This window comes from Phacochoerus africanus, chromosome 10 (assembly GCF_016906955.1).
Source record: "Phacochoerus africanus isolate WHEZ1 chromosome 10, ROS_Pafr_v1, whole genome shotgun sequence".
Taxonomy (NCBI): domain Eukaryota; kingdom Metazoa; phylum Chordata; class Mammalia; order Artiodactyla; family Suidae; genus Phacochoerus; species Phacochoerus africanus.
In genome coordinates, this window is record NC_062553.1 from 53,958,169 (window position 1) to 53,982,152 (window position 23,984).

The 23,984-nt window shown below is 37.4% G+C and overlaps 1 pseudogene; it reads right to left on the reverse strand.

Annotated features, from left to right (window-relative positions):
* Positions 1–28: 28 nt before the first annotated feature.
* On the reverse strand, positions 29–23,548 carry LOC125137416 (olfactory receptor 5AS1-like; annotated as a pseudogene).
* Between the last annotated feature and the right edge of the window lie 436 nt (positions 23,549–23,984).

Genomic DNA, 23,984 nt, shown 5'->3' on the forward strand with positions numbered 1-23,984 from the left:
AGAGAATGAAAACATTTTAAAGTTATCTTTATTTCTGGAGAGTGCTTGATATATCCTTGTTTCTGAAGCTGTAGATAATTGGATTAAACATGGGAAAGACAACAGTGTAAAACACTGCAATCACTTTATCAGTGTCTAGGGAGTAGCTGGCTGTGGGAAGTAAGTACATAAACAGAAGTGTTACATTCAACAAGATGACTGCTATGAGATGAGAGGCACAGATAGAGAAAATTTTGCTACCTGAGCACTTGATGTGCAAACAGTGATGAGAATACAGAAGTAAGAGATAAATATGACCACATAAGTGCTGGTCTGGATGAAGCCACACAAGTGAAAGAACAGAAGCTCATTGACATGAGTATCTGCACACAATAAACCCAGGAGAGGTGGGATATCACATAAAAAATGGTTGATGTTACTGGAGTCATAAAATGGCAGCCTTAATATGAGGGAGACAGGCACCATCAAAGTCATACTTCCACCAAAGTATACCAACACAATGAAGAGTACACAGACTCTCCTGGATATAAGTGTAGAATAGAGCAATGGATTACAGAGGGCTGCATAGCAGTCATATGACATTGCTGCCAGGATAAGACACTCAGCATCAGCAACAACCAAAGAAATATATTTGCAGTGCACAGTCATAGGGAGAAATGATTTTCTTGGATGCTAAGGAATTCACAAGCATTTTAGGAGTGATTGCTATAGAATAGCTGATGCCCAAGAAAGAAAAGTTGCGGAGAAAATAATAAATGTGGGTTTGAAGGCTTGAGATGATATTAACTAGAATTACAAAACATATATTCCACACCACAGTTAGTGTATATAAGAAATACCGGGGAGGAGACAAGATGGCAGAAGGGTAGGGGGACACACTCGCCCTCTCCCACAAACACAACAACAACAAAAAAACACATCTACAGGATAACTGACGCGCATGGAACAGCAACCAATCGCTGGCAGAAGAACCTAAACTCCAATAATGGCAAGAAGTTCATGACATTACTAGATAAAACAAGAGAAAAGAGGAGAGTGAGAGAAGGTGAATCCGAGATGGATGGGCGCTCCAGAAAGGGAAGTGTGGAGGAGAAAGGGATCCCACACCCTGGAAAGTCACCTACTCGGGGGAAAGATCAAACAAACCAGAGGAATCTCCGGATGCAGAGAAGAGAGTAGCAGTAAGTTGGAGTTCTGAAAAGCAGATTGAGAACCAAACGGACCATCTGAACTATGGGCACAGTCACCAAAAATTGAGATGCCTGGGTGGGGGCTGGGCACCGAGTCCTTGGCTCTGGAGGTTAGCCCTGGGAAAGGGCTGGGGGGGCAGGGCAGAGCAGAGACTGCTTGGGAGGTCTAGAAACTGGTCTGTCAGGTTTGATGGGGCAGAGACTGCCTGGGAGACTAGAAAACAAAGCTGTTGCAGAGGAAGGGAGCAATACTCTAGGGGCAGGGAAGTGGAAAGCCACATCAGAGGGAACCTGGGAGAAGAGCCTGGTCTGCGCCTGTGCTGGGGAGGGGAGAGAAGAAGGGGTGGGTCCCCATAGAATACTCCCCACGCCACAGCAAGCTTACAGGCCCGCTAACTAGCAGAAAGCTGTGCTTCCGAGTGCATCCCCTCCCCCCAGCCCCGCCACCCCCTACACACTCGCTGGACCTGGGGCTGCCTGCCATTCGGGAGGGCTGGCCTCAACAATTGCCTGAAGCCTACCACCACAGGGGCTGTCCCTGCACAGGCCTGCTTGCCCTTTGGAGGGGCTACACCCCCGCAGAGCAGCACCAAACACCACCAGCCCCTGAGAAAAGGCCTGCAGCCCAGAAAAGCTAGAACAAGCCTAGCCAGGCCGTGAAAAGATCTGCCTAATGCTCAGATGGTCTTTCTGAGTTGGGTTGCCCTGGGGAGGAGCCTCCTGGGTTTGCAGTGGCCTTGCTATCTGCCCAAGTCTTCAGGGGGAGCCAAACTCTCATGGATCAGCTGCATAGGACTGTCAGCTCCAGGCAGGAACCCCTGCAGCCCAGAAAAGCTGCAACAAGACTAGCCGAATGTGAAAAGATCTCAGACATTCTTTCTGAGTTGGGCTGACCTGGGGAGGAGCCTCTTGGGTTTTCAGTGGCCCAGCTTGTCGCCCCAGCTCTCAGGGGGTGCCGAGCTCTAGCATATCAGCTGCATAGGACTGCCAACTCCAGGCAGGACCCCCTGCAGCCCAGAAAAGCTGCAACAAGACTGGCCAGGTCGTGAAAAGATCTGCCTAATTCTCGAATGGTCTTTCTGAGTTGGGCTGCCCTGGAGAGGAGCCTCTTGGGTTGGCAGCAGCCCAGCTAGCTGCCAAAGCCCTCAGGGGGTGCCAAGCTCTTGTGGATGAGCTGCAACAGACTGCCAGCTCTCTGCAGGACCCTTTGCAGCCCAGAAAAGCTGCAACAAGCTTGGCCAGAGTGTGAAAAGATCTGCCTACATTCTCAGGCCGTCCTTCTGAGTTGGGCTGCCCTAGGGAAGAGCCTCTTGGGTTCTCAGTGACCCAGATAGCTGCTCCAGCCCCCAGGGGGTGCCGCACTCCTGAGGAATAGCTGCCCAACACCACCAACCCCTTGCAAGAACCCCACAGCCTGCCTGACCAAGTGAAATCTTCTACCATCGTGGTGTGGACCTCCCAGTCCTGTCTGCCCACAGGAAGTCCTCCTTTGCTTCAGAGAGACCCTGTTAGCCCCATCAACACTCCAGAAAAGCCACACTGCCTCAAAAAAGACTGACCAACAATGCCAGCCCTCAGGAAACATTCCACGGCAGTGACAAGGCAAACACTGCCTGGTCATGTAGAGTACAACTCCATCAAGAAAAAGAAAAGAGCAAGCAAGAGGAAGAAGCTGAGAAACCACCCCCAGTCAAACCAACAGGAGAACTCACCTAAAGCAGTCAACAATGAAACAGATCTCTGCAGTCTGACAGACCTGGATTTCAAGGGAGAAATAGTGAAAATACTGAAGGAACTAAGAGAAGATATGAACAGTAATGCAGATACCCTCAGAAAGGAACTAGAAAATATAAGGAGGAGCCAAGAAAAACTAGAACATTCATTTGCAGAGATACAAACAGAACTATGGGCAGTAAAAACCAGAATGAAAAATGCAGAAGAACGAATCAGTGATATGGAAGATAGAATAATGGAAATCACCCATTCAGGTCAGCAGGCAGAAAACCAAATCAAAAAACAGGAAAGCAACATAAGAGACCTATGGGATGATATAAAGCAGGCCAATCTACGCATAATAGGAATTCCAGAAGAAGTAGAAAAAGATAAGGGAATGGAAAATATATTTGAAGAAATTATCACTGGAAACTTCCCAAATCTAAAGGATACTGAGCTCAAGATACAGGAAGCACAGAGGGCCCCAAACAAGTTGAACCCAAATAGACACACACCAAGACACATCATAATAAAAATGGCAAAAGCTAGTGATGAAGAGAGGATCCTAAAGGCGGCAAGAGAAAAGCAGAATGTTACCTACAAGGGAACCCCCAAAAGATTATCAGCTGATTTCTCTACAGAAACACTACAGGCCAGGAGGGAATGGCAAGAGATATTTAAAGTGCTAAAAGGAAAAAAAATATGCAACCTAAAATACTCTATCCAGCAAGAATATCATTTAAAATAGAAGGGGAAATAAAAATTTTCCAACAAACAAAAACTAAAAGAATACAGCAACACAAAACCCAGGCTAAAAGAAATACTGAAAGGGCTTCTCTAAACCAAAAAGAAAGGAAGGAAAGGGAAGAAAAAAGTAAAAAAAAAAAGAAGAAGAAGAGGAAGAACTGGGACTGAGGAAACTGCAATCAGAGAGCAGTCACTCAAATAAGCCAGCATACAGGGTTTTTTTGTTTTTTGTTTTTTGCTATTTCTTGGGCTGCTCCAGCGGCATATGGAGGTTCCCAAGCTAGGGGTCCAATCGGAGCTGCAGCCACCGGCCTACGCCAGAGCCACAGCAACGCGGGATCCGAGCCGCATCTGCAACCTACACCACAGCTCACGGCAATGCTGGATCGTTAACCCACTGAGCAAGGGCAGGGACCGAACCCGCAACCTCATGGTTCCTAGTCGGATTCGTTAACCACTGCGCCACGACGGGAACTCCTAGCATACAGATTTAATCATGAACTTGCTTCAAACAAAATGAAATTAAATAGAAAAAAAAGAGTCATCAAAATCATAAAATGTGGGCAAGGGATGTTAGGAAATAAATTGACCCTTTTTGGTTTTTTTGTTTGTATGTTTCTCTTCTTAATTTTAATATAGTAATGAAGTGGTTGAACCTCCAGGACCCTCAGGCTAAAACACACAATTATAGGAAGGGGTTAGCATACTGAAAAAACAGGGCAACCACAAGGCAAAACCAAATATTGCATTCGCAAAAAAAGAAAAAAAAAATCTCAAGCAGATAATAACAGGAGACCATCCAACCAAAAAAAAAGAAAGGAAGAATGGAGAACCATAGAATCAACTGGAACACGAGGTTCAAAATGGCAATAAATAATCATCTACCAATTATCACCTTAAATGTCAATGAACTGAATGCCCCAATCAAGAGACACAGAGTGGCTGAGTGGATAAAAAGGCAAAAACCTTCAATAAGCTGCCTACAAGAAACTCACCTTAGGACAAAGGATACATATAGATTGAAAGTGAAAGGGTGGGGAAAAATATTTTATGCCAATAGACATGACAGAAAAGCAGGAGTCGCAATGCTCATATCAGACAAAATAGACTTTAAAACAAAAGACATAAAGGAAGACAAAGAAGGACACTACTTAATAATGATTAAGGGATCCATCCAAGGAGAGGATGTTACTATCATCAACATATGTGGCCCAAATACAGGAGCACCCAGATACATACAACAAATATTAACAGACATAAAGGGAGATACTGATGAGAATACAATCATAGTAGGAGACCTTAATACCCCCCTCACATCAATGGACAGATCCTCTAGACAGAAAACCAATAAAGCAACAGAGATCCTAAAGGAAACAATAGAAAAGTTAGACTTAACTGATATCTTCAGGACACTACATCCAAAAAAGGCAGAGTACACGTTCTTCTCAAGTGCGCATGGAACATTCTCAAGAATCGACCACATATTGGGACACAAAGCTAACCTCAACAAATTTAGGAGCCTAGAAATTATCTCAAGTATCTTCTCTGACCACAATGCCATGAAATTAGAAATCACCCATGGGAAGAGGAAAGAGAAAAAACCTACTACATGGAGACTAAACAACATGCTACTAAAAAACCAATGGGTCAATGAGGAAATCAAGAAGGAAATTAAAGGCTACCTTGAAACAAATGATAATGAAGACACAACCGCTCAAAATCTATGGGATGCTGCGAAAGCAGTGCTCAGAGGGAAATTCATAGCAATACAGGCCTTTCTCCAAAAAGAAGAAAGATCCCAAATTGACAACTTAACCCTCCACCTAAACGAATTAGAAAAAGAAGAACAAAAAAGACCTAAAGTCAGCAGAAGGAAGGAAACTATAAAGATCAAAGAAGAAATCAATAAAATAGAGACTCAAAAAACAATAGAGAAAATTAATAAAACCAAGATCTGGTTCTTTGAAAAGGTAAACAAAATTGACAACGTCCTCTTTTAGACTCACCTAAAAGAGGAGAGAAAGAACCCAAATAACCAAAATTATAAATGAAAAAGGAGCAATCACAACGGATACAGCAGAAATACAAAAAACCATAAGAGAACACTATGAACAAGTATACGGCAACAAGTTTGACAATCTGGAAGAAATGGACAATTTCCTAGAATCTTACAGCCTGCTTGAAAGTGAATCAAGAAGAAACAGACCAACTGAACAGACCGATCACTAGAAATGAAATTGAAGATGTCATAAAAACACTCCCTACAAATAAAAGTCCAGGACCAGATGGCTTCACAGGCGAATTCTATCAAACATATAAAGAGGAATTGGTGCCCATCCTCCTTAAACTCTTTCAAAAGGTTGAAGAAGAAGGAATACTCCCAAAGACATTCTATGATGCCACCATCACCCTCATTCCAAAACCAGACAGAGATACCACCAAAAAAGAAAACTATCGGCCAATATCATTGATGCATATAGATGCAAAAATTCTCAACAAAATCTTACCCAACCGAATCCAACAACATATCAAAAAAATCATACACCATGACCAGGTAGGGTTCATCCCAGGTTCACAAGGATGGTTCAACATTCGCAAATCAATCAGCATCACACACCACATTAACAAAAGAAAAGTCAAAAATCATATGATCATCTCAATAGACGCAGAAAAAGCATTTGACGAAGTCCAACATCCATTCATGATCAAGACCCTCACCAAAGTGGGTATAGAGGGAACATTCCTGAATACAATCAAAGCCATCTATGAGAAACCCACAGCAAGTATAATCCTCAATGGGGAAAAACTGAAAGCCTTCTCACTCCAATCTGGAACAAGACAGGGATGCCCGCTCTCACCACTGCTCTTCAACATAGTTTTGGAAGTCCTAGCCACAGCAATTAGACAAACAAAGGAAATAAACGGCATCCATATAGGAAGAGAAGAGATCAAACTGTCACTGTATGCAGATGACATGATACTATACATAGAAAACCCTAAGGACTCAACCCCAAAACTACTGGAACTGATTAATAAATTCAGCAAAGTAGCAGGCTGTAAGATTAACATTCAGAAGTCAGTCGCATTTCTGTATACCAGCAATGAAATATTAGAAAAGGAATACAAAAATATGGTACCTTTTAAAATTGCACCTCGCAAAATCAAATACCTCGGAGTACACCTGACCAAGGAGGTAAAGGACCTATATGCCGAGAACTATAAAACTTTAATCAAAGAAATCAAAGAAGATGTAAAGAAATGGAAAGATAGTCCATGGTCCTGGACTGGAAAAATCAATATTGTAAAAATGGCCATACTACCCAAAGCAATCTACAGATTCAATGCAATCCCTACCAAATTACCCAGGACATTTTTCACAGAACTAGAACAAACAATCCAAACATGTATGTGGAACAACAAAAGACCCAGAATCACCAAAGCAATCCTCAGAAACAAAAACCAAGCAGGAGGCATAACTCTCCCAGACTTCAAGAAATACTACAAAGCCACAGTCATCAAAACAGTGTGGTACTGGCATCAAAACAGACAGACAGACCAATGGAACAGAATAGAGAACCCGGAAATAAACCCTGACACCTTTGCTCAGTTAATCTTTGACAAGGGAGGCAAGAGCATAAAATGGGAAAAAAGAAAGTCTATTCAGCAAGCATTGCTGGGAAACCTGGACAGCTGCATGCAAAGCAATGAGACTAGAACACACCCTCACACCATGCACAAAAATAAACTCAAAATGGCTGAAAGACTTAAGTATACGACAGGACACCATCAAACTCCTAGAAGAGAACATAGGCAAAACACTCTCCGACATCAACATCATGAATAAATATTTCTCAGGTCAGTCTCCCAAAGCAATAGAAATAAGAGCAAAAATAAACCCACAAGACCTAATCAAACTGAAAAGCTTTTGCACAGCAGTGGAAACCCAAAAGTAAACAAAAAGGCAACTTACAGAATGGGAGAAAATAGTTTCAAACGATGCAACGGACAAGGGCTTAATCTCTAGAAAATACAAGCAACTTACACGACCCAACAGCAAAAAAGCCAATCAATCAATGGAAAAATGGGCAAAAGACCTGAATAGACTGTTCTCCAAGGAAGACATACAGATGGCCAGCAAACACATGAGAAAATGCTCCACATCACTGATCATAAGAGAAATGCAAATCAAAACTACCATGAGATACCACCTCACACCAGTCAGAATGGCCATCATTAATAAGTCCACAAGTGACAAGTGCTGGAGGGGATGTGGAGAAAAGGGAACCCTCCTGCACTGTTGGTGGGAATGTAAACTGGTACAGCCACTATGGAGAACAGTTTGGAGATACCTTAGAAATCTATACATAGAACTTCCTTATGACTCCACAATCCCACTCTTGGGCATCTATCCGGACAAAACTCTACTCTAAAAGAGACACGTGCACCCGCATGTTCATCGCAGCCCTATTCACAATAGCCAGGACATGGAAACAACCCAAATGTCCATCAACAGAGGATTGGATTCGGAAGAAGTGGTATATATACACAATGGAATACTACTCAGCCATATAAAAGAATGACATAATGCCATTTGCAGCAACATGGATGGAACTAGAGACTCTCATACTGAGTGAAATGAGCCAGAAAGACAAAGACAAATACCATATGATATCACTTATAACTGGAATCTAATATCCAGCACAAATGAACATCTCCACAGAAAAGAGAATCATGGACTTGGAGAAGAGACTTGTGGCTGCCTGATGGGAGAGGGAGGGAGTGGGAGGGATCGGGAGCTTGGGCTTATCAGACACAACTTAGAATAGATTTACAAGGAGATCCTGCTGAATAGCATTGAGAACTTTGTCTAGATACTCATGTTGCAACAGAACAAAGGTTGGGGAAATAATGTATTGTAGTGTATACATGTAAAGATAACCTGATCCCCTTGCTGTACATTGGGAAAATAAAAATAACAAAATTAATAAAAATAAAAAGAAGAAGTACCAAGAATAGTGTGACTCTGAGAGTTAGATAATCAGTAAATCCAACAAGTAGGAATTCAAGTGGCATGGTCTAATTATTAACATCTTGGTTTTCTTGTTTTTCTCATCCAAATGAGCTGGTATCATAACATGTGAGTTTACTTGAGTAGTTGATGAACCAAGAATGTTTTCATTCTCCCTTCTAAGGAAGCAATTAAAAGGATTAGAAAATCAGAGAAGACATTTTCTGTGACATACTTGGTTGGTTTAATTTTTTTGTCATTTTATTTAAAAAAAGTTAATTGGGAGATCCCATCATGGCACAGCAGAAATGAATCCAACTAGGAACCATGAGGTTGCAGCTTCGATCCTTCACCTTGCTCAGTGAGTTAAGTATCTGTCATTGCCATGAGCTGTGGTGTAGTTCGCAGATGTGTCTCAGATCCCGACTTGCTGTGGCTCTGGAGCAGGACAGCAGCAACACCTCCAATTAGACCCTTAGCCTGGGAAACTCCGTACGCCATGGGTGCAGCTCTAAAAAGATAAAAGGCAAAAAAAAAGATAATTGAAAAATATTCATTTATAGCAGAGAATGTTTTTCAGGAATGATGTTTCAAGATGCAACGAATATTTAAAAGCTCTGAACATTAAGAGATGATACTAATTCTTTTAAAGATAGAAGGAATGGAGTACTTTGTTGTGGCTCAGTGGGTTAAGAAGATGATTAGTATCCAGGAGGATGTGGGTTCAGTCCCTGGCCTTGCTCAGTGGAATAAGGATCTGCCATTGCCATGAGATGCAGCATAGGTCACAGACATAGGTCAGATCCCATGTTTCTGTAGCTGTGGTGTAGGCCAGTACTTGCAGCTCCAATTTGAAATAGCTTCCAGTAGGTTCCCTAGCATGAGACCTTCCATATGGCACAGATGAGGCCCTAAAAAAAGAAAAAAAAAGGAATAAATGTGGCTGAGTTAATAATTACTGGTAGAACTATGAGAAGTGGCAAAATTCTTATAGGCAAAGCTCTATTTTTTTCCAATCCTAAAATCACATTCCTCTGTGTAAAGGAAAGTAGAGTTGAGAAAATTATATCGAGAAAGTATCAATGACTATACTAGATAAATCTGCAGAAGAATATATGTGACCTTGGGAGATAGTTTTGTTAAAAGCACAGCAATTATCCAAAAGATGACTAGGTTCAAGTCTTAGCTTTGCTATTTTTTGGCTGTGTGACCTTGATACATTTATTTATCCCACTCTATGTTGGTTAGAGGAATAAACATGTAAATATTTATAAAACACTTATGTAACTGGTACATAATAAACCCTAATATGTGTATTAATTAAATAAAATTTATGAAACCAAAAAACCTACCCTTCTATTTATTTGTTTATATTTGACACACTACCCACATTGTGAGTTTGTTTATTGATTGATAATTTTTTTGAGCCCTTCCTTAATTTTTGAGACCACTAGACATCCAGGATCATATTGTATTTTCCAGTTCTAGAATATGCCATTTCTCCAAGGAGGCTTTTATTAGAGAAAATTTTTGTTGTTGGTGGTGGTTGTATGTTTGTTGTTTTCTGATTTTTTAGGGTGGTACCTGCAACTTCCAGCTTATGTCACAGCCACAGCAATGCCAGGTCTGAGCTATGTTTTTGACCTACACCACAGTTGACAGCAACACCACTAAGTGAGGCCAAGGATTGAGCCCGAATCCTCATGGAAACTAGTCAGATTCTTTACCACTGAGCCACAATGGGATGTCCCCCTTTCATTTCTTTTAATCATTTACTCAATAGCTTGAAATAAATAGATAGTTTTCTCCAAATTCATCTTATCTTTGGCATTATGGGTATGTGATTTTCATCTCTTAAAAAGAAAAGTCATCATGTGCTTTTGTGTGTGTTCTATGCTAATGAATTATTTGGCAGCAGTGAATCTTTTACATGTCCCTATAATTGTTGCTTTCCTTTCACTGGGTTTATGCTCTTTCTTATCTCTGGAGTATGGCTATAACAATGTCTGGTGTGAGGTCACAGAAACATTGTTTTGAAGGACTTATTAATGGAGTTCTAAACTGAAGCTATATAGGAAAGATGTAAACATATCCAGAAGGAGAAATCATCAAGGAAAAACAAATTATGATAGATGCCAATGAAAAATAAATGATAGTGAGATGGAATGTTCTGCAGGAAGTTAAAGACAGGTAATGTTGTAAGTGGCTTAAGTCAGCAATGATGTAGTTAGTAATAAGACAAATAAATAATCTCTATTTTCTCTGCCATATATAGGAGGCTCAGAATTTCTTCTCCTTCAAGAACACGACCTTCAGTCATCTAGACACATTGAAAAGAGAAGTCAATCTCCTTGGAGAACTAGATCTTTAAAAGGAAGAGGTTGACTGGAAAAATTTGGAAGGCAGGTATCTGAGACTGTATTGAAGGAATCCAAACTATTGAAACAAAAGGGAAAAAATTTTACTTGTCTATGTTGCACAAATGCCATTTCTAAACTTTATACAATACTCAGATTCTCATTAAAAAAACCTTCTCTTCTTTTATCTTTTATCTAAGGAATTAATTAAATAATCATAAATTTCTCTAGGTTATTTTTGTCAAACTTCAACAACCAAAGATCCTACTCAACTTGGTGGCACTGGTACAGAAGAGGCCACAGCAAGGAAAGATTGGGAAAAAGTAAGTGTCTGGAGATCTGGGCTCTTATCCTTGTTCTACTACTTCAAATTATTTCATCTTTATTTGTGTCATCATACTCTCATTTATAAAATCAGACCTACTCTATTTATTATGTAGACCTGTCATCTAAGGCTAAAAAAAAAACCTATGCATATTCAAGAGCTTCATTAACTGCTTGGTAAACTTTTACATTTGTTTATAGATTATTAATAGAAATTGTTAAAATCAGGCACATTTATCAAAATGTTTATCCTCACTGGAAAAAACAATGAACAGACATGTGAAAATAAAAATTATAACAACTCTTACCAAACATAAAGGAAATAGATCTACTTACCACTATGAGGAAACAAAAGCAAAATGTAACTGTTCTTTTCTTGAAGTTTTAATTTGGGTTTTCTATGAACTAGAAACCTAGTATAATTTGCTATGACATTTTTTTGCATTCACGAGAGAGCTGATGGTGATGAAAGTAATAATTGCTAAAATTATTGAGAGTGGGCATTTTCAAATCACTTGACATGCATACTTTTGTTTACTTTTTACATTATTCTATGAGATATCATTTCTGTCTTTACAAATGATAAGACTGAAGCATAGAAATGTAATATATACTGCAATACTAAATTGTCTAAGTATATATTGACAGAATCCAGTTCTCACTTCTTAACCAAAATACAACTGTGCCTCTGTTGTTCAAATATTTTCTCCTGCTGTAGGATCTTATGATATATAATTTGAATATGGAATCTCAGTGCTGGAAAGAACCTCAGCAATTATATTATCCACATCCTATTTTTTTACATAGGATGGATATGTCATATTATAATATCATACAACATGTTGCATATCCACTAGCGACTTTAGTGAGTATATATCTGAAAACATGTTATGAGATCAAAGTCTGACTTTGCTTCCTTGAGTCCCCATGAAACTTGAAAAACTGTCTAGAAGTTTTCTCTATTCAATTGTTGTCTGAGAGACTGATTGTCCCAGAATAATGTCACTTCTCTTGAAGAACTGATCTCATACTACTTTGAACTGAGATCATGATAATCTCCTAAAATAAACTGAACACACTGATCTTCGAGGACTTCTTATCAGAAAGCTAATTCTAAAAACTATCAGTAGATGCATTTTCATTTGCTGTTCTGACTGAAGTATTAATATAGAATTTGTCCTCTCTCTCCTTTTCAAAGGGTATTGTGTGATAATCATTAAATACACAGGATATGGAGCTAAGCAAAATATAGTTTTACCTCAGATATGACATCCAATGTTGTCTAGGTCATTGAAATTTGCCTAAACTTTTTTGTTCATTTAGTTAGCATAGTAATATACTTAAAAGCTGAAACCAGGATTGAAGCGAGTAATTTATAGCTGTTTATGGGACTTGTTATATTATGGACAGATACATAAAAATAGTTTCATTATTATCTATTGTTACTGTTAATGTTGTGATTATTTAAGAATTCAATAACTGACTTCAAAATCATAAGTTCCTTCAGTTGATAATTATGGGGATAAGCATAGAATAGTCATACTGTATGTGAATACATGTATGTGCTCAGAGAAACAGGTATGGTGTACTGATGAAGTTCAGCTTACTTAATTTAGCTTACTCAATCTAGCTTACTCAATCTATTGGGTTTTTCAAATTTTCCAAATAGGCTTAGTCAGCTTTTCCATCAAGGAAAGAAGGAACACAATGAATCAGGTAGTGACTTGTGGAAAATGTACCTCTATTCATTCCTCTAGCCCATATACACACAGTTACAGCAGATACATTTTATTTAAGGCAAAACTGTGTTTGCTACATTCACTCCAGGCATTTTGTTGCTGCTTTAGGGAATCTCTCACTTATCTTAGCACCATATGGGATTTTTGAATTGTAGAATTTATTTTGTCAAGAGGCTGACACCATTTCTCTCCAGATTTTACATATAGGTCTTACAAGGGGTGAGTATCTATATTCTAGTCTGTGACAAGTGTGATATCATCCCAAGATAATTCCCAGCCCCAAGCATATTTCAGGTTGTAAATGACCTTTCCAGTGGCATGGCGTGAATGATTTTGTAAGAGAAAAGTGAACAATGATAACATAATTCACTATCATGTAGCCAAATATAACATAACAATTGTCCTTCAATGGCAGATCTAAGATTAAATAACAAAAATCCTTTAATTCTACCAAGCAATAAAAAAAACTTCTGTAAATTCTATGATCTCTATGAGATACTTAAAAACACTTTAAAGCATTTACTTATGTGCTTTTAGAATTTAGTATTCTAAAGTGCAAGCTCAATGTTATTGAGAAGAACCCCAGGCACCCTCATTTTAGTTTGTTTCTCAATTTTCTCCCTGACTAGGAGGAAATATGCCTTGAATGATGAAAAGTGAGTGATTTTCACTCAGGCAAACTGGATTTGAGTGTTAGATTTTCCATTTTCCAACTGTGAGGTGTTATTTAATGTTATTGTTATTATTTCATGTCATTGTTTAAGGTTTATTATTATAGATTATTTAATGTTGTTATAAATTTTTAAATTATGAATAATTATTGCCCACTACACCAGATTCTTTTTTTTTTAATTTTATTTTTTGCTTGTTCTAGGACTGCTTCCCACAGCATGTGGAGGTTCCAAGGCTAGGGGTCTAATCAGAGATGTAGCCGCCAACCTACGCCACAGCCATAGCCACACAGGATCTGAGCCACATCTGCAACCTACACCACAGATCACGGCAACATCGGATCCTTAACCCACTGAGCAAGGGCAGGGATCAAACCCGAAACCTCATGGTTCCTAGTTGGATTTGTTAACCACTGTATCACGACAGGAACTCCTACATCAGATACTTATCAAAATTGGGATAACATATATAAAGACCTAACCCCTTCTGTAGTGGACTGTACTCATTTAATGATGCTTAGCTTTCTTTTGTAATTATATCAATATCTACAGTGATATTTTTTAATTTTCTAATGTATAATTCTAGGTTTTAACTTTCTTTAAATTATGAAGAATGGCATGGAATCTATGTCTTAAGCCTTTTATGATGGACAGATTGGAGAATGGGTAAATATAAGATGCAAGTCATACTGCAAACATTGGCCTCTATCCCAATTCTGGTGAGAAAACTAAAATGAGTTTTGTTGCTGTGAGAAGAGTGTCATTTAATAGATGAAAGACCATTGTATTCAAAAAAAGGCCATCTTTCCTCAGTCAAAATTGCCATGTGTATGAAAAATTAGGAACTGAAAAAAGTACAGCTGAGAGATTTTTTTCCAGAGTGAGAGAAATTGCCCATATTATTTTTCTTTCTTTTCTTTCTTTCTTTTTCTTTTCCATGTAATAAACCCTACCAGTCTGGTAAAAAGAAAGTTCTGTGGAACTCTTGGCCCAGTCACTTTAGAGACTTTCATATGCAGAGGACTTTTCCTCTAAGATACCAATGGTGACTACACAGAATTGGGCAATATCACAGGGCCTTTTCAAGCTCCATGACTGAGGCTAAAACTATATTCCCTTTTCTAGCTCCATAGAAATGAAAGCTTGGTTATGTGCACTAGGCTAATCAGAAATCCCATTCTGGACCAGGAGTTCCATAGAAAAGGGCAAAATTTTTTGGGGAATGCCATAGATTGAACACTGAGTCATACCAGGAAATCCATCTGTACACAACTTCCTTGAACTTTCCCTTTCTTAACACTGCTCTAGACAAACCAAAGCAGATGTCTCCTACCAGGCACTGTGGACAAAAGTGTTTATTTCTGGAAGTTCTGCTTATTGATGACATTCTCCAATATTCTCTAATACTGTTTAGATCATAATACTGCAGTTATCCATTCTTGGCAGTAACCACAATAGCATGAAGAGCCAACTATAAGTCAGGGTAGTGTTTTGTATTTTTGACTTTTTTTAAAGCTCTTTTTTAAAGATAGAGACATCCTAGAGATGTCACAGAGAGGTCCCTGGGCACACATTTTGCTGGAAAAGCAAGAGAGGGTCTCCTGAAAATTACCTGGACCTTCAGGATTTGCTGAAGCCTGGCTCCATATATGCACATTCTAGGAAATAATGGCATTATCCATAGAATGCCAAATTTTATCACTAAAGAGACCTTATAACTTTATGTTCATAACAGAGAATTTAGGATATAGGATAACCCGATGTTTCCTGCTCAGATATTTCATCTCAACTAGATCCTTGTAGCAACATGATGCTTATTTCTCAAATTTAAAAAGGTAAATTTGCTGAAGGAATAATGTGATCTACTTAAAATAGCTAAAGCCTTCTGATGCTGCATATAGCACCTTGATGTGCCAGAGTCAATTTTGATACTGCTGTATGAAATGGACTGAAGTCTAGAATTGCTTGCATTATAGCCTGAAGAGCCCTCTCTGGGTATGCGTCCTACACAAAGTTATCAACCTTTAAGAGGATTCACTTAGTAGGTCCAAAGTACACTCACTCGTATACAAGATGTAGCCTCTATAACTGAAAGAAACATTAATATATTTGTATCTTTTATGTGGTAGGGAACACAAGGTTTAGAAAAGTATGCTTCCACTTCCAGGGTATATCCCAGCAAGCCCCTTGTGACTGGACCCATGGAAACTACACATCTAGATTGCTGACATCTCCAGTTGGCCATGTTATGGTCTATCTTCAATATTGTGGATATTTGTGTACTTCCTGAGAGGGTGAGAGATGGACTTTTAGATTTGTTTGTTTCCCCAGAGATTGAGCTATACACATTTAGAGAAAAAATGCTAAAAGTTCTTGGTTTGCCCTACAAAGAAAAAGTAAAATTATATGGGAAATTTATTTTCCATTTGTCAGGCAGGGAGGTGGATAAAGCACTATACACATTAAAAGCTACATAGAAGTTACTGATCTATGTAACTTGTAACTATGTAACTGGTAAGATGTTCAGACCTGGAATAGTGCTTATAAATAGAGGAACTCAGCTGATTACATTCTTAAAAGAATATTAACCCAGGAGTTCCCACTATGGCTAGGGCATTTAAGAATCCAATTGCAGCATTTTGGGGTACTCTGGAGGTGTCAGTTCAATCCCTGGCCTCGTAGAGTGGGTTAAAAGAACTGGTATTGCCACAGGTTTAAGCTGCAGCTTGAATTCAACTCTTGGCCTGGGAACTTCTATATGTTATGGGTGCAACCATTAAAAAATAAAGAAAAAAATAATAATTAACTCATTTTGAAGATTCATTTTCTGTGCTTGGAAAATTAAAGAGTCATATTACAATTATTGATCAATCATGGTCACCATGTTATATTGTTATTAGGTAGCAAACACTTATCATCCTGGGCAGCACAAACACTGCATATTCCAAAGGTCTTCAAGATTAGCTCTTGACTAGATCCTGGGAGATAACCCCTAGAACCTTGGGATAGCCTGTCTGATAAATTGCACACCAAGAAATTTATGCTAATAATGTTGCTAATGGAGAATGCCTATTTTTTTATACACCTGAGACTTTGGAATAGGCTGTAATCATTTTGCCTCTGGAGTGGATTAGTTCAAGATGAAGTAACTAGGAACAGTTTTGTGGATTATTCATGCCAATGAACTGACCCCTAATAAAATCTTAGGCCCCAAGATTTGATTAAGATTTTCTGGTTGACAATACTTCCTAAGAGTTGACAGACAGCACTGCTGGGAGAATTACGTTGTCTGTGTGACTCTACCAGGAGAGGACAATGGAAGCTCCTTCCTGGTGTCTCCTTGACACTGTTCTATATAAACTTTTCTTTTGCTAATTTCAATCTATATCTTAGCTGAAATAAACCATATCCATAACAGCTTTTCTAAGTTTTTTGAGGCCTGCCTTCTAGTGAATCTCTGAACCTGATGGTGATCTGGGGCACCTCTGACACAAGTGCTAAATTTCCTGGAGTGATTTTTTTCCCTCTTTTTAATTAAAATTTTAAACTTATTTATTTTTACATTACATTGAATATTAAATTTTATTGTAAAATATGCAAGTTATGGAAATGAATACATATACACTTAACTCCTGGATTAAATACAAAACAAAAAACTTTGAATATTGCCAAAATCATAAGTTCTCTGTGATCACCCCCACTGTCCTATTTTCCTTAATGAAAACCACAATATCACCTCATACCTGTCAGAATGGCTATCCTTAAAAAGACCATAAATAGCAAAAGTTGCTGAGGATGTGGAAAACAGGAAACTCTTGTGCACTGTTTGTACAAATTTAAATTTGTGCAGCCACTATGGAAAACAGCATGTAGATTTCTCTAAAAACCTAAAGGTAGACCTACAAGATGATCCAGCAATCACACTCCTGCTTATGTATCTGAATAAAATGAAAACAGGGATTCAAAAACATACATTCACCCTAGTATGTACATTGGCCCTATTTACTATAGCCAATGTATAGAAGCAACCTGTGTCCATCAACAGACAAATGACTACATTTTTTTTTTCTTTTTTGGCCACCCCATGGCATATGAAGTTCTGGGGCTAGGGATCAGATCTGAGCTGAAGCTGCAACTATGCACTGCAGTGACACCAGATCCTTAACCCACTATGCCAGGCCAGGGATCAAACCTGTGTCCCAGTGCTTCAGAAATGCTGCCAATCCAGTCATGCCACAGTAGGAACTCCAATCTACAGACAAATGGATAAAGAAGATGTGATATATATGCACAATTGAATACTACTCAGCTATAAAAAAACACACCCACAAAATTTTGCCATTTGCAACAACATGGGTGGACGTAGAAGGTATTATACTTGTGAAATAACTCAGACAGAGAAAAATAATTACTGTTATGTTATCACTTATATGTGGAATCTAACAAATAAAATGAATGAATATAACAAAACATAAATAGAATCAGAGATATAGAGACAAATTAGTGGTTACCAGTGGGAAGAGGGAAGGGGGCAGGAGCAAAATAGAAGTAGAGTGTTAAGAGTTACAAACTAAATAAGCCACATGGATATATTGCACAGAGCTGGGAATATATCCAATATTTTATAACTTGAGATAGAGTATAATCTATACATTTTGAAACACTGTATTGTACATTTGAAACATATAATATTACAAATCAAGTATACCTCATTTAAAAAATAATAAAAAAACTTTTGTATTTTTATTATTCCCTCAGTTTCAATTTTAAAAATAAAATTTATCCATATCTCTAAAACTATCTTTTTAATAAATCTATTTTTAATTTTTGAATATTATAAGTGTGATGTCATACAATTTCCCTTTTTCTTCTATTTTGCTTGTACTTTTCTTTGATACTATATTTGTAACATTCTCCTATGTTCATAAGTGTTTCTGTGCTCTTAATTTCAAAATTTTAATGTATTATTTTTCTTTCATGTGTCTTCATTTAATGTCCATTTCTTTTTATCATGACCAAGTCAGTGTTACTTTGAGTGTCACTCTGTGTGGACGTACAAGACTTTGTCCTGGTACATCCCTAGAGGTGTCATTGATTGGATACAGTGTACGTATGTATGTTCACCTTTAAAATACAACAAAAATGTTTTCTAAATTTCTGTCTCACATTTATAGTCTCAAGACAAGCACCTCTTACCTTAGGTTCTACATCCCTGTGAATATTTGTTATATATTTAACATATTTTTGCCAATATAATGGAGGGGATAGATATTTAAATCTTTAACACATATGGATTTTTTTTGTCCATTTTATTAGGTTGGGGATCTTTTCTTTTTTGAATGCAAATAGTGTGTTTTCCCCACTGATTTTCTAAAATGTATGTTCTCCATTTATTTTCACTGCCACCCTATGATGTATTAAATTTCTATTTTTATGTGTATCTGTTTCTGGATTCTATTCTGGTCATGAGTCTATTGGCAAACTTTTCTTCCTATGATGTCATTGAACTCTGCCAGATACCCGTAAAGGAGTGGCTTAATTTTTGTGTATTGGTAGGTTTAGTCCACCAAAACTGTACAACCAGATTTTCCCTATTAGAATATTTTTCAAATTTTGTTTGGAATTGTGTTATATTTATAGACCCATTTTGCAAAACTTATATCTTTAAAATATTGAGTCATTCTCATAAAAATGTTGTCACTATTTATTTTATTTAAAATATTTTAATGATGTTTTATAATTTTCTCCAAAAAGTTTTGAGTATTTGTTGTTGGATCTATTTTTTTTTTGTCTTTTTTGCTATTTCAGATCATTAACCCACTGAGCAAGGGCAGGGATCAAACCCATGACCTCATGGTTCCTAGTCAGATTCGTTAACCACTGCACCACGATGGGAACTCCTGGATCTACTTTCTTAAGGAGAGTGTTTTGTCGTTCTTTGAAAAATTGTGTTCTAAGTATTTTAGGCAGGGATGAGCAATGCAATTCATTTTCAGATCAAATACTGATTCTATATTTAGCAACCAGAGAAACCATTTTATTATTCCCATAATTTGTCATTTTACCCCTTAACATGAGTCTATTCCCTATACATTTTAAACATGTATATGCTACTTATTATTTTGGGTGTCTTTGTCTGCTAGCTTCACCCTCCAGTAAATTGTTAGCTGGAATTGGCAACACTGGGCATGGTTTTCTTTTATATAATTTTAAACTGAATATCACTAAACATCAGTTTATCAGCTTGGATCATGATATATCAATTCAATCATAAGTACTAATTTAAATTATATTTGAGCCTCCAAATGCAATTTATCTAGCTTGCTGTGTATTGTTATTGGCATAAAGCAAGATAAGTAAAACCAACCAAACCAAACAAAACAAATAAACAAAAAAACATTTGGAGTGATAAATCTTTTGGAAAAAAACTCAAGCAAAAATTATAAACATTTAACCATTAATTTGTGAAAGAAAATATGACATTTAACGTAATTGTCCAATATTTTTGAAAGCAATTTTATTTCACATTTTTAATACCCATATTTGCTGTGTTTATGCTGCCACCTTTTGAGATAGACTAACCCTAATCATACAAACTGAATGCCCAAAGATTCTCATTAACTATAATCTTTGGTACATTTTTTAGCTTAAATTTAAAGTCTATGCAGAGCAATTATTATTGAAGAGATAAGTACTGTAAGCAATGCTATTCTGAGAAATAATTGATGAATAACTGGTAAAGAAATGAGGACTCCTTTCTAAGTTTATTTTTTCTTTACTGTAATGAATCCATTTGAAAATTGTGAATTGCTACTTTTGCACTGGGGAAAATATAGGGCTCAGAATCAGAATGTCCCCTAATTGTGCTGTTTCTTATTGAGTCTCAAGAGAAATCAACATACATTACAGTCATTTAACGAATCAACATATTTTTCATGCTTCTATATTAACAAAAAAACCACACATGCATTTTAGCAACAGAAATGACTGTAAAGGCCCTGTGTTTCTTACATTCTTAAATTATAATTTTATTATATGTATTTTCTTTATTAATCTGAATAAATTTATTAGAGTAAAATATTTACATACTTAGATTATCCTTAGAGAAATGACATGCATAAAAATGTTCACAATCTAAGAAGTGATGAATCATTAGTCATTTATAAAGCTGACAAAGATTTATAAACCAAAATTTTAAAATATAATGACATAATGGGTACTACATAACAGACACTGTTCTATTAGTTTGGCCAATAAAAATTTGTCTTTAAAAAGTTTATTATAAAGGTAAAAAAAGAAAAACAAAAAAAAAATGAAAATGCGTTCAGTTATTAACATGTTTTATAAATACAGTTGAGTGGATTTTTATAGTTAAGGATTTCATTCTATCTGATGTTGAAGTCTTTGAAAATGTTTAATTCAGACACATATGATAATCTTATCTAAGTAAATCAATATATGTGGAAAACTGAATTGAAAAAATATATGTATAATCTCTATCAGATAAATCAATAATTAACAAAAATATCTCATTTTAAAACTATCTTTCAAATTACCTTTTCATAGAATTTCTCTTGGTAATAGTTGAGTTAGTGACATGATAATATAGGACTTACCTCACAACTCATATACTATAATGTCCCTTTGATGAGTACCCAATTTATAACTGGTCAAAAGACTACAATTATCAGAATATAAGAGTTTATTTCTTGTGCACCTTTCATGAAATCAATTTCTATATCACTTCATAAGATAATCAGAAGGAAAAATAAATATATTCATACAGAAATAATAGAAGATTTCATAGGTATGTGAAATTCTTAAGAAATATTATTAAATTAAAGAATAAAATAAATCCATTAGTTTTAACACAAAACTAGTCAGTGATGGCATTGAAGGAAAGACCTTATGGAAGTCCAAACTCCATGATGTCTCTACACAAAGGTATATTTCACAGGACCTCTCTTTGTGGAAGATAATTCTCATAATCTCAATATTTAGCCCTTACAATATTTATGCCTATATAATATGAATTATTACATTATATAAGAAATGATAAGATACCACTTATAACTGGAATCTAATATCCAGCACAAATGAACATCTCCATAGAAAAGAAAATCATTGACTTGGAAAATAGACTTGTGGCTGCATGATGGGAGATGGAGGGAGTGGGAGGGATTGGGAGTTTCTGGTTATCAGATACAACTTAGAATAGATTTACAAGGAGATCCTGCTGAATAGCATTGAGAACTATGTCTAGATACTCATGTTGCAACAGAACAAAGGATGGGGAAAAATGTAATGTATACATGTACAGATAACTTGATCCCCTTGCTGTACAGTGGGAAAATAAAAGAAAAAAATTGGGATTCAAATAAAAAAAAAAGAAATGATAAGAACCTAAATTATTGTCAAGGCAATCTTCCTAGCTGAATTTTAAGCATGTATGATCATTTAAATTTTTCTATTAGTGTAGTAGCCTATATTGTCTTCTATTTTTCCTGTATTGTCACAAGAGGAGTCATTGGTGGCAAGACAGTAATATTTGAACCTGTGAACATTATACTCTCATTTAGAAAGCAATATTTTCTCCAAAGTCTGACAAAGTCATAGGAGTCATATTTACTATAATAAGTTATTGTGGGAGTTCCCATTGTAGTGCAGTGGAAATGAATCCAACTAGGAACCATGAGGTTGCAGGTTTGATCCCAGGCCTCTCTCAGTAGGTTAAGGATATGATGTTGCATGAGCTGAGGGGAAGGCTGCAGACCTGGATCAGATCATGCATTTCTGTGGCTGTAGTGTAGGCCAGCATCTATAGCTCTGATTCACCCTCTAGCCTGGGAAACTCCATATGCCACGTATGAGGCCCAAAATAGCAAAAAAAAAAAAAATTGGGTTACTGCGGTAAGGAAGTTGAATGAAAACACCACACTACTTCTTTTGGGTGATGGATCAAGATTTGGGGATGCTCAAGAGCCAGAAGTCTTCTAAAAAAGACATACATCTTCCTCACCTCTTCATTATTCTATGGAAACCTTGAAACATTGTGTGAAAGGGAATAAGTTTGCATTCTAGAAGACAGCCCTATCTCTGTTACATACTTATTGTTCTTCTTTATCTTTTTTTTTTTTTTAATGGCAGTACCCACACCATACAGAAGTTCCTGGGTCAGGGATTGAATCTAAGCCACAACTGCAAGCTATGCCTCAGGTGCACAAATACCAGATCCTTTAACCAACTGTGCCAAAGAGGGAACTCCTATTATTTTTATGGAGAAAGTTGAAGTGTGTGGCCTTATCAATGAAGGACAAATGTTAGGAACTCAGATATCTAAGCCTAGATTTGGGTCAGTTTTTTACAAAAGCATAGAGAAATGCTGGTGGCCCAGAGAAACCTAGAGAAAGATTCAACCATCCAGTAGAGAAAAGTGTAGATGGGATAAAAAGCCACTGGTTTTCTGGGAAACTTTGAAATGACTTCTAGGAAAATAATCACAAAATCTTGCCTGTTTATAGTTATTGTGGGTATTTGAAAGAGTTGAATGATCCAGAGAGTACAAAAAATATAAGATTTTATTAAGTTTAAAATATTTAAAGTTAAATAAAAATTTTATATACCAGTTTTAAGATTTCCATCAATCTCACAGCCTTTATCATTTGCTCAGAAATGTACCTACCTAAAGGGGAAATTACTTGATATAAGCAACCCCATACCTCCCAGGTGGGAAGCCGCACAGACTGGAAACCAACTGTATCAGAGACTCACCTTCAGGAGTTAGAGTTCTGGGCCCCATGTCAAATCCCCATGCCTGGGGATCTGGCACTGGGAGAAAGAGGCCCTAGAATATCTGGAATTGAAGGCCAGTGGGGCTTGTGCATAGGAGCTCCACAGGACTGGGGGAAATGGAGACCCCCAGTCTTGAAAGGTGCGCACAGACTTTCACGTGCACTGAGTCCCAGGGCAAAGCAAAGTCTCCATTGGAATCTGGGTCAGACATGATTGCAGTTCTTGGCGGATCTCCTGGGAAAACAGGGGGTAAATTCAGCTTATTGTGAGGGAAATTAATTGGAGACAAGTTCTTGGGAATATTCTTCAGCATGCCTTTCTCTGGAGATGGCCATTTTGGGAAAATCTGGCACCACCCATTAGTGCTGAGAAACCCTAGGGCAAACAACAATCCAGGTGGGATCACAGCTCCACCCATCAGTAAAAAGCCTACCTAAAGACCC